The following is a 19,352-nucleotide window of genomic DNA, read 5'->3' on the forward strand; positions in this document are numbered from 1 at the left end:
TAACTGATGCAGTTTGGGCTAAAATATAGGAATAATTCTGTCCAAAGAACTGATCCTATTTCCTCTTCTGCATCCCCAGAAGCCATGTTCGATGGCTCTTTATTATTATTCAAAAACAGTTTACAGAGTGTATATGTACCACGCATTTTTTCGTGTACGAGTATGTAACTCTCGGTGAGAGTATTGGTTTGGATCCGGGATGAGACACAATCCCCAAACGTATTAGAATCTGTATTTTTCTTAAATATCCTAACCCCAAATATAGCAACTACTCCTGACCACATTTCAAAAGGTATGCAGTTGTGTATTGAGCGGTTTTCTCAATGTTTAGCAACTCGAAATAGAATTATGTTTTAAAAATGATATACCCACGTCGAAGGTTTTTTTTGAGTGCTGACTCAATGTTAATGTTTTAAAACAATTTCAGCGTGAAATGACACATTTGATATCATCAAATTTGTGTCGATGAAACATTCACAGCAATCTTATATGAGACTAACTGCCAATTCCGCTACAGCCATGAAACAGACATGGTAATGTGAAATACGTTGAATCCGTCTATATCCCGGCGACGGCGGCCTCCACCCGTGCACTTGGGTTCATGTAGATGGCGTCACACTCACACGTTAACAGGATGGTGTGAGCTGGCGTCAGGTTAAGTGATGATGATCACGTGTCAAAACTTCAAGGCGGGCTCGTCAATCATTCAGGATGTTAACATTCCCCAGATTTGAATTCACACAACTGACGTGTACGCGCGTGCGATGTCTCTGTGGGATTGTATATTTTATGACAAGGTATTTTCTGGACCTTCCAATCCTCCTCTTGGCTGTAGCTGGTCAGGAGTCAGGAGCAAAGCTACATGAATATGCATCAGCAGAGAATACTCACCTTGACAGAAAATATACTGGTAAGAAACTGTGAAATGAAAAAAAAATGTTTTCATTTCTATAACAATGTATTCATGGAACCACGCAAGACGAATCTATATGAACAATACTTTGTGAGACTGAACCCGAACCAAACTCTGACCAGATGCTGATACAGGGGCCACCCACCATGTGACATATAAATGATGTGTACCTGATGGAGACCCCAGGTCACTCCACAGAACTAACTTGTTTGTCATTATACTTAATATGTCAGATATCCAGATGTGTCAAAATCCAAGTGTGTATGTACACAGACACACGCATGCACGCACACACGCACACATACACACACGCACGAAAAACCGCGTGCTACATACTCACTTTGTAAAAGAGTTTTGGGAGTAATAATCAGCAACCGCGTTTTCCACAAAAATAGAGGTATGACAACTGGTCGTCTAGACAAGTCAAGTTCTTCGTGCAGCCTTCTAAAATTGCATTGTGTAATGTTATAGCTGTCGGTAATGGGAGCCTTGTCAGAGGGGTACGTGGTACACTACCGGTTTTCACACATGTATGTTGGGAATAGAAGCCACGGTGGCTTTGAGAAATATATTAAAATACCACACTGGATTCAACCCCCCAAATATTTAAATATGTACAGAGACAGTTATAAAACAGTTTGTTTTATGTGATTACGAATTCATTTCTCAGGTTTCCATTGAATCAGTTTATTATCATAGAAAATTACCTCGCCAACTTTTTCACAAAGTGCGACATGCATATAAGTAATTACACTTAGAAACAGTGCCAATTTTACGTTTCATGGAAAAAATCATACTCGGTGTGCTTTTGTGTATCCGTCAGATAATACCAGTAGTATTTGAGGGATGTGGCATGTCTAAGTGACAAACCACCAAAAGATCCATTCTTATATACCACTGAATAAAGAAATGACGCGGTGTATAATTAAGGGTATACACACTCGGGCGTTGTGGAGTCACTGTGTTATGCTGGGATTAAACTTCTAACCGAGGAAGACGCTCTAGATAATAAACGTCATGGTGACGTCTTCTGCCTCGACCTGTAAGTCACATTCCTGCATAATTAAAACAAAACCTTTGTTTTTCTGCTCACTAGGCCGGCTGGAAAACGCCGACCATACACTCCGACAATTTGAGAATAACAACCTGTTTACTTGTTTGCGACCATGCTACTTAATGGTGTAATATCCCACCAGTTAAAGTCCATATAGGTTAACCGTTCAAATGCATATGGTTAAATAAAAAAAGTTAAATGTTTCTCGGGCATCGGCGCGTCATTTTTATTTGTGCGCGTAACTACTATTTATTGCCATTTTAAAAAGAATAATTTTCACTTGGCTGCGTCCCGATCATCCATTTGTCGACTACAAGAAAGAATGTCTGTAAGAACGAGTGTGACTGAATCATGAACACGTGTTTAACTTTCCAAGCTATATTTCTGAGCATCAAGATGAGAAAAAAGAGAAAAAATAAAAATACGTTTATCCCTCGTCACCATTTTTCTATCAAAAATTAAAAAAAACCCAAAGCCCTACCGCCCTCGTCACTCTTGAAATAAAATGTGCCCGGAAAACATTTAACTATTTTTATGCAGCCTAATGGAGATGATTAATCGAATGTCTTCCATTTTCTATGGAAAAAGACTCGTTGTCAGCATTATACACAACTCTGTATTACTAACACATGGTATGTACGTCATTCTGTAGATAGGTCAACGCTAGAGTGAAATGTGCTGTTTGTGACACATCCCCATATTAGTTGTCATGCATTCCCTGTAAACGTTCACACAACATTGGCAAAGCGATATTCAGTTCGGCAGCCATCATCTGTTTGCTAACATCAGAAATGGCCAGTTGTGTTCACACCCAAGCACGACATATAACGTAATTACCAACGTATGAAAAGGCAAACTGATTCTCGGTCAGATCAAGTTTCGTTCAACTGAGGTCGACTGACCTCTTCAAGGAAAGAAAGCACCGTGTACAAGATGATGATATGTTGGCAGCCACAGACGGACAACAGACAATCCGCCTGGCAGGCTTACATGTTATCTGTCGTCCGCCTGACAGAGGGGAACCAATGCAAACTGCTGTATCATCTCTACACAACACCTCAGGCCTCTCCGACCTCACCTGCTGGCTGATATACATCATTGTAGTGACGGGTGTAAAGTGAAGATGCGTCGGAGATAGCTGTAAGTGACAACCATCAATCAAAAACGTCTATATTTGATATTGAATGCAGATTACCCATACCTTACCTCACAGCTATTAAAAATTAGACAAAAAAGAAAAAACGATTTGAGTACAGGGAAATGTTATTTCCGACTGCCATGTTATACAACGACAGTTACTGTGATGTATGTTTGTGTGTCATGCCTCATTTGTTCTGACTTCAGGTTTCCACAGGAGCCCCATTTGAAGCAGGCAACACTAGTGCCCATATAGGAAACACATGTAGATGTATGTGTTTGGCATGGACTTTCACACAAGGCAGAAAAAGATTAATTCGGAGCCACTGTAAAATTAAGGCCGTTCAATCTTCACGGTCACACATTGTACATACACGTACACATTTAAAGGAAATAATAGTGACAATTTAATCCCAAACACAGTCTGTGGTCAGCTACCTCTGTACATGTAACATGTACAGTATGTTGTTTCATGTAACATCTCACATTATGTAAATGTTTTAGAAGATCGTTTGTGTAGTCATGTTGTGTTTCAACTGTTTTCTGTTTGTTTCTTCTCCTTCGTCTTTGATATACATGTAGTAGCTTATGATCCTACTTGATACAGTTAATCTTGATCTCCTAAGATAGAGTGAATTGTTCTTGATCAGTGAGGAGAGGAAGGATGCAGGTTTGAGAAGTTTCCCCCTGCAGCCAGGAGATATGGTTGCTGATATTAACCCAGTTGACGGTACAGAAACTATGTCGGTACCTCAACTAAACTCTAATGCTACAAACTGATTGGCAGATGCTACAAATTTGTCGAGACCTGCAGTGTTGTTCTGTGCAATCAACCGTTTCATTTCATGCGTCCACAGGTGCCACTGTGGAAGAGGGTAATCTCTGTAATTCTGATCCACAAACGCAAGCTTCTCACACTGTCTTTCTTGTGAGTATGGAAAGGGTTTTTCTGTTTGTAGGTAGTCTCAGTGTCGTGGACAATATATCGGTTTCCGCCACACATAGTACCATTTGTCCCTCCACCTGCATGTTATACCTTAATAATTGCAATATCATAACAACATAGGCAAATAATGGCAGTTACATTTCATACATTCAAATATTCAAACATACTCGAACAAGTTGGCAAAATAAGTTGCCAGAATGGGTCTGGAAATGAATAAATGTTTTTAGAGATGCTGAAATATGGATGAATTGCGTATGTTTAATTCCTTGTTTCACATCTGTCTGCCCCGCAACCCGGGGGCGTTGCCTCTTTAAAGTAAATCTAAATAACTACATCCTTGTCTCGTCCTTGTGTATAGAGCCCTGGAGGCAATACATGTTAAATTACCTGATTTAAGCTGACACTATATCTTTGGTGACACCACACACTTGACAAATAACCTCTAGTGAAACAAATATCCATAATCAGAGAAATAAGATTCGTTATGAATCGGTGAACCTTCACTTACCTAAGGATAAATAAAATAAAAATAAAATATAATAAAAGAACTAAACGTGATAAAGAGCCCTCCGTGTTTTTGAAAACGATATAAAGTTATTCCATTTTATTATTTTGAGCTACTAAATACTGGATTGGCAGTGCAACTTAACAAAACAATGAGATCGTAAACCCAGTTATATGTTTGTCCCATATGTGTATGTACACAAAGTACCTGTTATCAGACTCCCTCTTTCGTGGGAGCCATACTTGGTTAGATCGTTGACTTCGAGTGCTGGCGATGAAATGCCTCAATCTGTGAGAGTGGATAGAATCCCGGATGGGACTCACCTCTCGCAAAGTACTAGATTCTGTACTTAACTGAGGAACATGCGTTATGCTTTGCCTGTCATTCTAAACACATGTAAAATGTGTGAGTGATTTGTGGATACACACCTTGGGACAGTGACAGGTACAAGATCTGTTTGACGAAACAAAAGAAAAGTTTGTGAGTCAAGGTTTTCAATCATTTTCTCGACGTCAATGGAATGTCAGTTAAACTTAATACACATACCATTACTTTGCTTTATACATTGTCAAACTAAGAGGTGAGACAGTCTGTTCTGTGAACCGTGTTTCTGCGGTGAATAGGGGAGGTATGATAACTGGTTAATGTGGCCGCTAGTCACGTTGAAATCCGAGTTCGATTCCCCACATGGGTCTACTGGTTGAAGTCCCCCTGTGGTGCCTCCGATGTTGCAACAATTTTGCTAAAAGCGACGCAAAACCATATTCACTCAGTGGAGAATGATCTCTTATGAATATATAATATCGGATTGGTGAGATACCATCATGATATCAAGTAAAAAAGACTTTACAGGTAGTTTCGAAACAAATTTGGGTTTGGGATTTCCGTATAAACACATATTTTTGACTAAGAATAAGGGATTTCAGTTGTTTTACCGTGGTCTTTGCGTCCAGAGCTTTCTCTTGAACATGCTTGCAACGTGGGTCATCTCAAAGAATACATATTCATTCTACAAATACATGCACACATAGTTTTAATGTGTACATTTGTGATACGTACATGCCTACTGTATTATTATAACTGTTCTGAAAATATATATATATATACAGTATCAACACCTATCGCAGATAGTTTTTCAATATGGTGTTTAGCTGACGTCTGCGCATTCATAGCTGCACGTGCCGCCTTGTGACATGAAAGTGACACTTCCCTGAATTGCATACACAGTTTCATTGCTCAAGTCCATGGCAGAATATCGTTAAAGGGCCGATGCCTTTCTCTGATGGTCAGATACTTGAAGCTTTTCAGAAAAAGATATATTTGAAGGTAACGATAACTCAATGCATATCTGAAGTCGCTAGTTGTGTATTTTCCCTTTGTAAAGAGATTCGTATCTTGGGGTCATATCGCCTGATGAGCTGTCGTCATTTCGTAGACTATTCGAACCAAAATCTTTCAGTTGTGTGATGCTCACATTTTTAATTAATCCTGCCTTATATTCAGGTAAATTTACCTCTCTATTTAAGTGCAATTAGGGAATGGATTGGCAAAAGGCATATCAGAGATTTGTGTAACACGATATACCTAGGATTATACCTTCTATTTGACATGGATGCCATGTCTGTCAACACAAGTCACAGAGTACGTGACCTAGACGACCAGTTGTCAGTCTTCCAAATTTCTCTTGTAGTTCGCCACGATTATGGCTTTTTGTGGCATGTCAGCAATAACCATATCTCAAATATCCTTCATTTCCTCACTCATCAAGAAGAACTCACTCTATCTTGGGTGACACGTTGTCTTTCACATTCACATAACACCTTGTATACTACTGTGTAGAGGTATTCACATAAGCACATTCTCAGGTATTCAACTGAAACGCACGTATAATATTACGTATGTATGTACACAAACTCCTTGACACAATCAAAATGTGGTCCTGCTGACGTTTTGCTGTTGTACGTGTGTGTGTGTGTGTGTGAGTGTGTGTGAGTGTGTGTGTGTGTGTGTGTGTGTGTGAGAGAGAGAGAGAGAGAGAGAGAGAGAGAGTGTGTGTGAGAGAGAGAGATAAATACGTACGAATAACATTATCTATCCTATCGTATCTAACAGTAGCTTTGACGAGCAGGTGTTGCTGCCTGGACCGGTGTTGAGAGCTGTTCTTGCAATCCACCACTTGCTGGTCTGATCCACATTATTTATTGTCCACCCGTGAAATAATTGTGATGATGTGACTGTAGTTTAAAGCAATATACGCCCTCGCCATGTCTTCAGACAGAGCAATCAGTGGCACGGAAGAATAGGTTAATGATAAGTGAAAAGGAGTAAAATTATTAATCCATTATAGCAACGAAAATAACAACAATTTGCCACATCTCATCTGTGTTTGGGACTGATATCATAGCTGTGTCTGAGGTTAGTGTCATAGCTATATCTGGGACTGATATCATAGCTGTGTCTCGGACTAATTTTATAGCTGTGCCTGAGGTTAGTGTCACAGCTATATCTGGGACTGATATCATAGCTGCATCTGGAACCTTGCAGGGGACGGGTCACCGTTTCCAGTACGCTAACATACGGCATGGTGGATATTTGGGCAAATCAAATTTAAAGCGTATACCTTCCTAAGACCGTCAGTTTATGAGTTGGGTGTACCTCTGGGAACGATATTCTCTCGTACATCCACAAACCCGGAAGAGATCCAGGCGATCAATGGATTCCGAATAGTTAAACTCGCCTCAGTCAATCTCATACCTGAAGATGTTATTGGGTACCTGTAATCAATAAAAGTACACAGCTAACAGTACACATGCCATCCACATGTCAACATCTGTCAATGGCAGTAACGGTACATATTGATTATCCTGGCATCAACAATAAATTAAGACTTCACCTGCAGGTGCAGTACAGGAACGGAGGTGTGGTTAGAACAAAGGTAGATCGTCAGGCAACTCAAGCATCACCTGTCATATATGACTGTATAGGTCTTTAGAACTTGTGTATCAGCTAATTGTACAGGATAAAATCAATCGTTGTGTCAGGCTGGTCCATAAGTACACAAAATGCTGAAATACGTTAGATAATATTGACATGGTTACATTGGGCCTACAGTTAACGCAAGCATTTTGGAATTATCTACAATTCAATTTTCCACAACCATTTTACAAATGGAAACAATCAAAGGGATTAAGTGTGTTTTGCTATGGAGTAAATGCAAATTCATCCTTGCCTATATCGTATCGGTAGGTAGCTAAACATGCCTGTACAAATATGTTTATTTGAGAGTTGACAAATGCACAGTGTTCCTGCATATCCCAACTGTATCATGATATCATGTCAGTAATGTTGAACATTCAACCCAGTGGTTGATATCACGAACAACGCCCTGTGGGGTCTGTTATCACTCTCCTGGGTTACAGCGACCTGCCCTAACCTGGAATGCAACAGGCTTGAACACGCACACTGTGGCACAGTAGTTGTATTTACAGGTGCTGATTGTTGTAACGAACCCACACACCCTGACGGTTCCTATCATGTACATAGCTTGTCGTCCCTGTCATACACCCAGATACCATGTAAAATAAACCAACGGGAGATCAGTCCCAAGTAATCAAACCAGTTTGGAATATCTGTATAGTTTTTATTACCAAAATGCTTCAGTAGCGTACATGTCTGTAACAAATTACTGTTTCCTAAGACTGAGTATGTGTGTGTGTGTGTGTGTGTTTGATCTAACAAGACTGGTGCATGCAAATGAATACGCCTGCCTTTGCTGACGCTGGTCCGCTGACCTTGCTATACCCAGTCTATTGTACAAATACATCGTGGGAGTCACTGCGCACTTGACAAGCTGTCAGTGTATGTCCTACAAGCCATGGTCTACAAACCACTTAACCCAAGGGATCACAGACCCCATGCAAGGACGATGGCACACACCTCGTTTTGTTAGTCAGGCCTCACTACTGAATCAACCGCCCCGTACAATCCGATACCGCCTTGCAAATGGCCGTGTAAGTATAATCTCCACTGCATGGCAGATGCGTTGCTGAGGGTTGATCTGCAACAAGAGAGCTATATATCATTTTAGTGGAATTTGTTGTCATATTCCCAGTTGGTTTATCAATTATTAGAATCAAACCCGAGTCTTCAGTTCCTTGTCCGAACGCATTCCGATTCCTCTCAAGTCCCCTGCCAATGTTGTAGTCTCCAGTCATGTCCTGTTCAGCCGCGTTTCTTCTTTAGTGCAAGGAATAAATGACTCACTGCACAAATAAACACAAGTACTAAACGATGTTCTTATTTTGAAAAAATCACACACTGTTTTTCATATAGTTATTATCTAGGGTAACAGTGTATTGAAATTTTTTTTCAGGAAGCACATCTGGACCTCAAATCCTGATGTGTCGGTCTTGGTAAAGAGAGTCGTTAATCTATAGGTGGACGACCCATGGTGCAGTCGTGAGCCATGTACTTTGGGTGATTTACACATATCGAGAGAAACTGATCTGGCTGGATCTCCGGGACTGTCCAGTGATGCAATGACAGTGTCCCCGTCGTCACAGCTGATTGAAGATGCTCATGGTCATCACTTACCAATCCCCTTGTAAGGAGGGAGGGGGAGTGAGGAGGTGGGGAGAAAATGGTCCATGGCATGCCCGATCATCTTACCAGTACAACACACTTCACGATGCATCGCCCGATTATCTTGACAGAACAACAAATGTCTCTTTGTATCCACGATTATCTTGACAGAACAACAAATGTCTCTTTGTATCCACGATTATCTTGACAGAACAACAAATGTCTCTTTGTATCCACGATTATCTTGACAGTGCAAAAAACGTCACAATGAATTCCCGATTATCTTTACAGTACAACACACTTCACTGTGTGCCCTCCGGTTATCTTGACAATACAGTGCGCTTCACGATGTATCACCTGATTATCTTGACTGCACAAAGCACTTCACCATGTATCCCCCGATTATCCTCATAGAAAAACACACCTTGTCATGTATCCGCCGATTATCCTGACTGTTCATCACTTTTCACTATGTGTTTCCGATTATCTTAACAGTACCACGCACTTCACTATGTATCACCCGACTGTCATGATCGAACAACATACGTCAGTATGTATCACCGTTTATTCTGATAGAACACCAGATCACACTTGTATCCCGGCTTATCTTGACAGAACAAAGCACCTTATCATGTATCCCCCGATAATCGTGACTATATAACACATTTCACCATGTATACTCAGTTATCTTGACAGTACGACACATTTCACTATATATTCCGATTATCTTGACAGTGCAACATGCTCGTCCATGTATCCCCCGATTATCTTGACAGTACAACACACTTCACTATGTATCCCCTGATTACCCTGACAGAATAATACACTTCGCTATGTATTCCCCAAATATCCTGACAGTACAACACATTTCACTGTGAATCCCCCGTTTATTCTGACAGCACAGCACACCTCGCCGCAGTTCGCTGTGTATTCCCCACTTATCTTGACAGCACAACACACTTCACCATGTATCCCCTGATTTAGTATCTCGATAGAACAACATACTTCACTATGCATTCACCAGATATATTGACTGTACAACGCACTTCACTATGAATTCCCCGACTATCTTGACAGTACACCGCACTTCACTATGAAACCTCGGACTATTTTGACAGTACAACACACTTCATTATGTATTCCCCGACAATTTTGACAGTGCAACAGTCTTCACGGTATATGCTCAAATTATTTTATTTGGAAGTACAACTTCACACTTCACACCATGAATTCCACCCACCCCCCTCCACCACACACACACGCGCACGCACACACACACACACACACACACGCACACGCGCGCACACACACACACACACACACACACACACACACACACACACACACACACACACACACACACACTGTCTTAACAGTTCAACACACTCCACGATGTATGCCCCGATGATTTTGACAGTACAACACACTTCACTGTGTCTCCCTGCCAGGAGTACTATTACTCTCCCCGGATAATATGGCCTCTTATCGTGAATTATTGACCTTAGTCCTTACATTTTCCGATAAACATCTCTTGTCAAACGGATGGGAAGTTAAATAATCTACAATGGTTGACGACACGTCAAGAGTGCATGATTGCATGATGAGTTATAGAACCACATCAACACACATGTATTATTTTATATGGTATATTTTATCTTCTACCTGTCCCTCGATGTTAAACATTCCTTCATATCCTAGATTCCTCATTTTTAGTTCCTTAAATTATTTTAATTAATATCCAGTTAAACTTACCAAAGTGTTCTGAAATAAATGTACCATGGAACTGATCATTCATGAAAGAAATAATACACGACTTTCGTTTATCTTGTCAACCCCAACAGGTTCAAGGCGATCCACCCACTCCACTGACATCAAAAATCAGATTGATGTTTATTTTATTTGTATTTCTCTTCAAGCGTTAGATTTGTACAAGTCACGTGATATATGAGTCGTTGATTTCCCCTGAGTATCCAACACTAGTGGCAGGCTGAGAAATACACAGTGTACGGGCGTAAAGGCTGCAACGTACCTATCAGATGTTGCTAACGATCAACACGTGTGTTGAAGTTTGTCCTTTCAAACCTACTTCTTGAGGAAATCGTTTGATATCAATTATTATGTCGTTTCATGCGACTGACATTGGCAATTTGAACTTATGTGCACTGATAAACATTTTAGAGTTTTGAATTAAATTGAGAGGTCCTACATTATACTATCTTAATAAGTGTTTTTACTCCACATGAAAATATATGTGATAGTGTGATTGTGAATGTATCAGTTAAGACGATTGTGGATGAATTTTTAGATAGGTAAAGCAACCTTGACTGTCTTCATCAGTAGAAAGGGACTGTGGCTGCAGCGTCCGACTGTCACTCTCAGGGGGTCCCTCCCAAGTCAGTGTCTGATGCAGTGTCGCAATGTCCTTCGAATACTTATCACTTCTCTCAAACAAATTGAAGGACTATACCAATCAATCTGTGATATATTTATGGATACAAATGTGAAGTACATTTATCCGGCATCCAGCATCAGCTGGGGCATATACACTACTTGCTGGTCTGGAAAAATACTGCGTTGCTGATTGGCTGATATACTAGTACTGTTATTACAGAAGATCTTGATACAACTGATACACCGATGACACATAACACCTTGATATGCCGAAATATTGATACTACAGAACATCTTGATATACCGAAATATTGATACTACAGAACATACTGATATACCGAAATACTAATACTACAGAACACTTTGGTATAGCTGAAATATAGTGACAGTGATCTATATCCAAGAGGTTCATACTGACACAGTGACCTACATCCAACCAGTTGATAATGACATAGAGACCTACATCCAACCGGTTGATACTGACATAGTGACCTACATCCAACCAGTTGATACATAGTGACATAGTGACCTACATCCAAAAACCTGATACTGACACAGAGACCTACATCCGACCGGTCGATACTGACATAGTGACATACATCTAACCAGCTGATACTGACATAGTGACCTACATCCAAAACCTTGATACTGACATAGAGACCTACATCCAACCGGTTGATACTGACATAGTGACCTACATCCAACCAGCTGATACTGAAATAGTGATCTACATCTAATCAGTTGATATGGACATAGTGACCTACATCCAACCAGTGGATAGTGACAACCAGGAATCAGTTGATGATAAGTATCATATATTGTTTTTTCTGCGTATTACTGTACAACTGATTTCAGAAATGAATTAAAACTTTAACATTAAAATGTCATCTGCAGAGCGAAATATAATGTTTTCGGGACGAAATCGATTTATAGTGTAAATGTAGATTGTTAGATAACTGATCCTATCGGTAGAAAGTGTGTTACCATCGATAATGTCAAGTAAAAACAAATATAGAACACTGCAATAAAACACATGTCATCGATACTTGGGAGTTGTAGCTGGGATTGATTGGATATTACCTTGGATCCCTGTGGTTATGGTGACCTGCTCCCCTGCGATATGGCAGGACGTGGTGACTGCACGTTTGCTACGTTAGATTTGTTCACATAACTATAACATCTAATCTTCTTTTCAAAATTAGTTTGAACGGAAAACGGAATTATCTTGACAGGACAAGAAAATGTAAATAAGCATCAGCTAAATTCCAAATGATAATGGTTAAAATTTGGTTTGTGCGTTTTGAAGTTGTCTCGTGTTTGAAACACCTGCCGTTGTTGACATACTAGCTTGCACAATCTGTCAACCACTACCAAGTGGGGAAAGTCAAGTATGTGCATGTGATGAAGTCTTTCCCTCCTGAAGGTGCTGGTCTTTTGAGCTAAAAGATGTAAGCTTGAGGTGGAAGAAATGCCCGACATGAGCCAGGTCCACTGGCACATGAGCCATGGGCACTGGCAAACCAAGAATAGTGCTCATGGGGAACCTGGGGTGATCAGAGAACTCTGATGCAGCGGGTTGCAGCGCCTCTGACAACTTGGCCTGGGGTCCCACCTAATTCCCAAAGACTTGGAACAGTGGTTAATCAGTTAAGCTTAGCAAATATATGCTAACAGTAGAGTAGACTGTACAGATCCTGCTATATCAGGAGCAGGTGTTTATGAATCACTATCAAACGGTGACGGTAACAGGTGTTCTGGGGGAGCGCATTACGCCCCATGGGTGGTCTGTATGTCTTTACTTCAGTATGATGATGACAGGAGGAAATATGGGGAAACTGCTTGGTGTTGGTGATGAGAGAGCACTTCTTGTGGGACAGACTTTACTCTGATCAATACAAATGAAAGAACTTGGGTAAACGTGACCTATATATATCCACTAAGGCTAAGTGACATCATTAAAGAGCGTCCTTTGCTAACATTGGAGAACTCCTTGTTGGTTAAATGGTCAGTGCCGTGGCTCTGTCGGGGAGATACAATACCAATAAAATCATCTCCCAAAGTTCAGTATCTTGTTAGAAAATCATAAAACTACCCTCTCGGTATAACGTACGCGGCTGTCGTGACCACTATTTTCGGGTGTCGACTATCAATGTATTCGAGCTCGCACCACGGTGAACAATATAAAAATATCTATTTCATGGATATGGCTGTATATCATAGAGTCCTAGGCAGGTGTTAGAAATCCTGAAGTAACGTGCCTTTATAAACGCAGCTGATCATTTAATGAACAAACGAACCTGTGCATTGTGCTAAGTAATCAAGAAACATCATCACGGTCAATCTTGGATTTGAACCCATTATCACAAGTCTCTAAGGTACGCAACTCTTCACGGATGGCTTGGCTACAATTCTTATCCCCAAGCCAGCTGAGGGTACTGGGCATGACAGTATAAGGTTTTCATCTTTAGTAAGAGTTCATGGAATATTCCTCTTGCAGAATGTCGCTCTTGCTATCTATGAATAGCATTACACGTTTACAGTAAATATACAGCATGTATACATCATTCATAATCCATTAACAGACGTCAATCCACTTTCCAATCCAATTTTACTTTCAAAAATGAATTTTATGTTTTCCTTTCATACTGTGCATACTTTAAAATTGGATAGTGTCTAGATATGACGTTAAATCGGCTTCCCTTCAGCAGCTTTATACAGACACGCAAACATAGACTAAAGATGTTGTCACGTGACCGATAAAATGCCAGTTTGGGGTCAAGTTTTTACGTGCTTATATTTTCCATGCAATTCTGAATGTACAATGTATACACATATTCTCAAACTTTATAAGGCAAAATTAAAAAATATGTTGCAAGTAATGCAAGACCTAGTTTTGTTGACAGATTTGCAGAAAGTAACGTATCTGTCAAAATTTCAAAAGCAAGATAACAACAATCTGTATTTTGAAGAAAAGAAGCCCTTATTTTCCACGAGGAAAAGATTTTCCAAAGGGGGAGTCGTACCCCCTAAAGAGTTATGTTTACTTTATTCTGCAGGCCTTCATTGTCTTCGAAAACTAGTTTCAGTTAACAACAATTACTTACATCTCAACCCAAAGCGGTTGTAGTAGCAGTAATGTGTCTGCTCACCTGTTTGGCGACAGCATCATTTGATGTTACTAGTAGAAATTCTGGATGAGAAAGGGCAATATCTGCTTACTGTAAACTTTTTGATGATGTAATTCCATGATGAATTACTACATCTTTCGGTTGTAATGCATGGTCTTGCACCATAAAGTTGTCCCGTCCGTGTCCGTGTCCGTATACGTGTCCAGTGGTCAACCCATTTGTCCGTGTTGTGAACTTCTACATCAAGGAGAGTTGTGTTAAGATTAAAAAGGCTCATTCCTTGCTGAATGAACACATAGATGTATTGAGCTTTAATGCAATATACATCTAGTAAGCTTGTTCTCTGTATATAAAGTATGGAATGTGTTTCTACGTTAAATAAACGTGTGTGAACGATGGTAAACCTTGTATCTATAAGATTTGAACGAAATCATTCAAAGGTTTTGTTGTAAACAACATCATTAAAAATGTTCTTATGTCAGGAAAGTTGCTGCATAAGTGGAAATTGCTGACATTGCATTAATTAGATAATTTATCCTGGTCAGCTTGGATATTCCGTACTCTTACACACTTTACTCACAATGTCTGACTATCATACTTTCAGAAATATGTTGGGTTCGCGGGTGTGGTGAACAGGCAAATAATATATTACAATTTTACAATCCCCGTGCATTTATTGCTAAATCTTGTAAGTAGAGGACCCGATTATCGTGGGAGCTTTGAACCATGACATCACTGAACGCCAGTAAACCCTTGCATCTTATGTCAGATGAACGATTATGGCTATAGACTTTTAAGCTGTAAACTGTGCATTGCTGTACAAGGGCACTCTCACTGCCATAAATGATAACCTCACTTACAGCGCCCTCATAAACGCCAAACACATTCCTGTCCAGGGCGCAAGTGAAACGTACAAGCACTTTGACGTCAGACCGTGAGTGACTTTGTAAAGAGAACATATCGTGTTCCCGACCTGTGGATGACACATATTTCCATCCTGGCGGGAAACAAGTTCACGTAAGACAGCCTTACCGATGGGAGATTGAGACAGGAAAAACTTTCCCAGCAAACCTATCATTATATACATATACTTATATACTAAGTCTCAATCGCAATGGACGCAGTGGAGTGAAACAGATCGGGTAACACCTGTGTACAGTTCACTGCAGATGTACTGATTAGACATCTTAAAGATCGTTTTCATAACTGAATACTCGGGTTGCGGTTAAGTGGAAGAATGTAGCGATCGAAAGTCGCTGTCTATGAATAAATATGGCATGAGAGGTGAGAAACTGCCATTAACGAGGAAGTATCACTTTTGCCCTGGGGCATCTGCAAGAACATCACAAACATTTACTGACAAACGTCTGCAGTAGCACAACAGTATAATATATACTACTTAAGTCAGATTGTGAAATCAGTCATTTCGTGGGAAAAAAACCGAATAAAACAGTTATCGATATATTTGAGGGTCAACCATTTCGCGTCGTTTCGTGTAACAGCAATCAATATACGTCTGTCTTTTCATGAAATTCCACTTAATAACTTAATCTGCAAAGGTTGATCACACATTCAACATCACTTATTGTCATTAACAGATAAAGCTATTGTGGCAGCGATTGTTGCACTTCAGCTTGACTTTGAAGCATTTACATCTGTTCTTTTAACACAGTATATCCAGAGCAGCCACACCTCACAAATGCCTGTCCACAACATATAGATGAAATGAAATTTCATGAAATCAGTGAATTGTGTTGATAGTTATACAAAATGAAGCGAAATGGCTGACCATCTTAGTTATTTCATGTTACGACTGAAACCCATAACCTGTATATAATTGTACCCATACACTGCACATACCTGCGTGAACGACATATCTTCCATAATCCAACTGTTCTTGTACCTTTCCATATGTCCAAATTATCATGACTTGAGAAGTCGAATACATGTATATTATTACATACTAGGCCAGACATAAACGTAGTTCCTTTTGGTAATACAAAGGAAACTTCCACTGTTGATTCACTGTAGACAATGAGATTAATTAAGCACCCCTGTATATTTGCAATGATAGGTTCTTAACACGTACATAAAACTTCTGGTGGTGACCACGATGGAAAAAACTCTTTGGTGTTTTTCTGACCAGTATGATCCTTTTACTCATAAAACTACGACAAAATGATTGGAATCCCTAAATATATTTAAAACACTAAAGGATGGAAATAGTAATTATATTATTGCAGGTGTTAACCTTACAAATTTATATGGACCTAACATCGATGATTCCAGTTTGTCTTTAAAACTATTTGAAAACATCTGAAATTTTCATACTGAATCCGTATTTATTGTTGGTGACTTGAATTTGGTTCTGAATTTTTCCAAAAATATTTAACAACCTCAAGGCCAGAGATACAGCTTTCGACAAACTTGAACCCTTAGATTTTATTGATATCTGGCAGGAAGTAATTCCTGATTTAAGAAAATATACACTGTGGAAAAAAAATCCTAGACAGCAAGCAAGATTGAACTTTTTCTTTTAATTTCGCAGAACATGTTTAATCTTTGACTGGATTTTGACTTCATATCTGGCTATAAAACTGACCATTCAACTATTAGATTTACTTTCTCAAACACTGTTAATAATAAAAAGAGGGAGGATTACTGGAAATTCATTACTTCTTCACTCTTAAATCCCGAAAATGATGGTGTAGTCAGATCAGTCTTAAAGGTGACGACCAAACAATACTCAGATATTGACTCTTATGTTGAGAATGTGAATGACTCCCATATCAAAATGAACATATATGACTGCTTATTCTTAGAAACTTTTCTGATGAATGTTCGAGGTAAATCAATATCTTTTTTATCTTAAAAAGAAAACAAAGGACAAAGGAGTTAGTAATTAAAATAACTGATTGCTAAGAAAGTATTAGAAAATATTTTCAAAACGTAGATGAAGCCTTACTATCTGAACTTTCTAAATTAAAATCAGAACTGCAACAAATTAAGAAGGAAGAGATAGGAGGAAATCAACTCAGAAATAGAATGTTATGGTATAAAGAAAGGGAAAAACCAACAAAATATTTCTGTCACTTAGAAAATAGGAACTATGCCAGCAAATCACTAAACAAAATTATTGCAGATGAGAAAGAAGAAATTACTGACAGCGATGTGATCTTAAATGAACTTAAAGATTCTTCTGATGAGAAGTGTGAGGACGATGCCTGTTATAGAAAATGTGATAGCTCCAACCTTGAGTCACCAACAGAGAGACACATTGGAAAAGGAAATAGACATAAATGAAATATCATTAGCAATAAAAAGTTTGAAAAATAACAAAAGCCCAGGTATAGATGGATTTCAAGTTGGACTTCTGGAAAGAACTTAAGGTCTGGATTTTCAGATTTATCAAAGATATATCAAAACGAAATACCATGTCTCTTACCAGGAAGAGGGGAGTTATCACCTGTATATCTAAAGCTAATAAAAACGGAACCTTGTTGAATTACGGGGGATCAATGGCTTTATCAAATGCTCTCTATAAATTGTAAGTGCATGTATATCAAATCGGTTTAAAACTACCTTTGACTCTCTTGACTTGATACATAAAAACCAAACTGGATTAATACCTGGCAGAACATTAAATGAAAACATAAGGTTAGTGTGTGACATTATGATGAAAATTAAGAAGAGAGACATCTCGGGTTTACCACATTTTGATCGACTTCGAAAGAACATTTGACACAGTTTCTGAGGATTTTATCAATTCTGCCCTTGTAAAATTTGGCTTTGGTCCAAAGATTATACGTTGGATTAATATCCTATCATATGACACATCTTCGTGTGTTTTTCAGAATGGGCATCTCGCTGATTTCTTCCCAAATCAACGGGGTTGTAGTCAAGTGGACTCAACTACTGAAAAGTATACTCTGTAATGAACTGTTTAACTGAATTGTGCTTGTAACACATGTTATATTAGGGATTACACTTTCTTGGTAAAGTACAAATTTTAGTACGTTTTTTGAGTTGAGTCCCATCCGGGATTCGAACCCACACCCTCAGAGTCAGGAACCTTCTCGCCTGCATACAAAGTCAGCCGCTGCCTATCATTCAGTTTTACTTACATGTACACAGGTTTCGCAATATGATACCATATATACAGACAGAAGTACACACACACACACACACACACACACACACACACACACACACACACACACACACACACACACACACACACACACACACACACACACACACAAACACACACAACACACACACACACACATGTAAAAGCCTATTTTATAAGTCCCTTTACTCACATTACCTACTCTACAACTCACATATGTAACCATTGTTCTAGTAGACACAGATGAATCAGTAATGCATGGTGACGAACAACAAACCCGGAGAATCGATAGACGGTCATTTATGTTCTTGTCTTGGAATCAATAATGCTATGAGATGCTTGAATAACTGTCGTAAACATTTAGAAGTGTCTGATAACAATGACATGTACCCTTGCCTGACATTAACATCACTTCCGTTAGGTCAATATTACTGTAACTACCACGATCCCAGATGAGACGCATGCCTAGAACAAACAGACAGCATTATCGGCTCTCCTCCACCCACTCCCCACTACTGACAGAGCTACTGTACATGCTGAATGTGCTTGTCGTTTGATAGTATAGAAT

General features: G+C 39.3%; 1 long non-coding RNA gene across 1 annotated transcript; it reads left to right on the forward strand.

The window, feature by feature from the left end:
• Window positions 1–840: 840 nt before the first annotated feature.
• On the forward strand, window positions 841–3,470 carry LOC137283230 (uncharacterized). Its single transcript, XR_010956855.1, has 3 exons — window positions 841–910; window positions 2,919–3,107; window positions 3,312–3,470. It is a non-coding gene; the product is annotated as an uncharacterized lncRNA (long non-coding RNA).
• The last annotated feature ends 15,882 nt before the right edge of the window (window positions 3,471–19,352 follow it).

Source organism: Haliotis asinina, chromosome 5, assembly GCF_037392515.1.
Source record: "Haliotis asinina isolate JCU_RB_2024 chromosome 5, JCU_Hal_asi_v2, whole genome shotgun sequence".
Lineage (NCBI taxonomy): Eukaryota > Metazoa > Mollusca > Gastropoda > Lepetellida > Haliotidae > Haliotis > Haliotis asinina.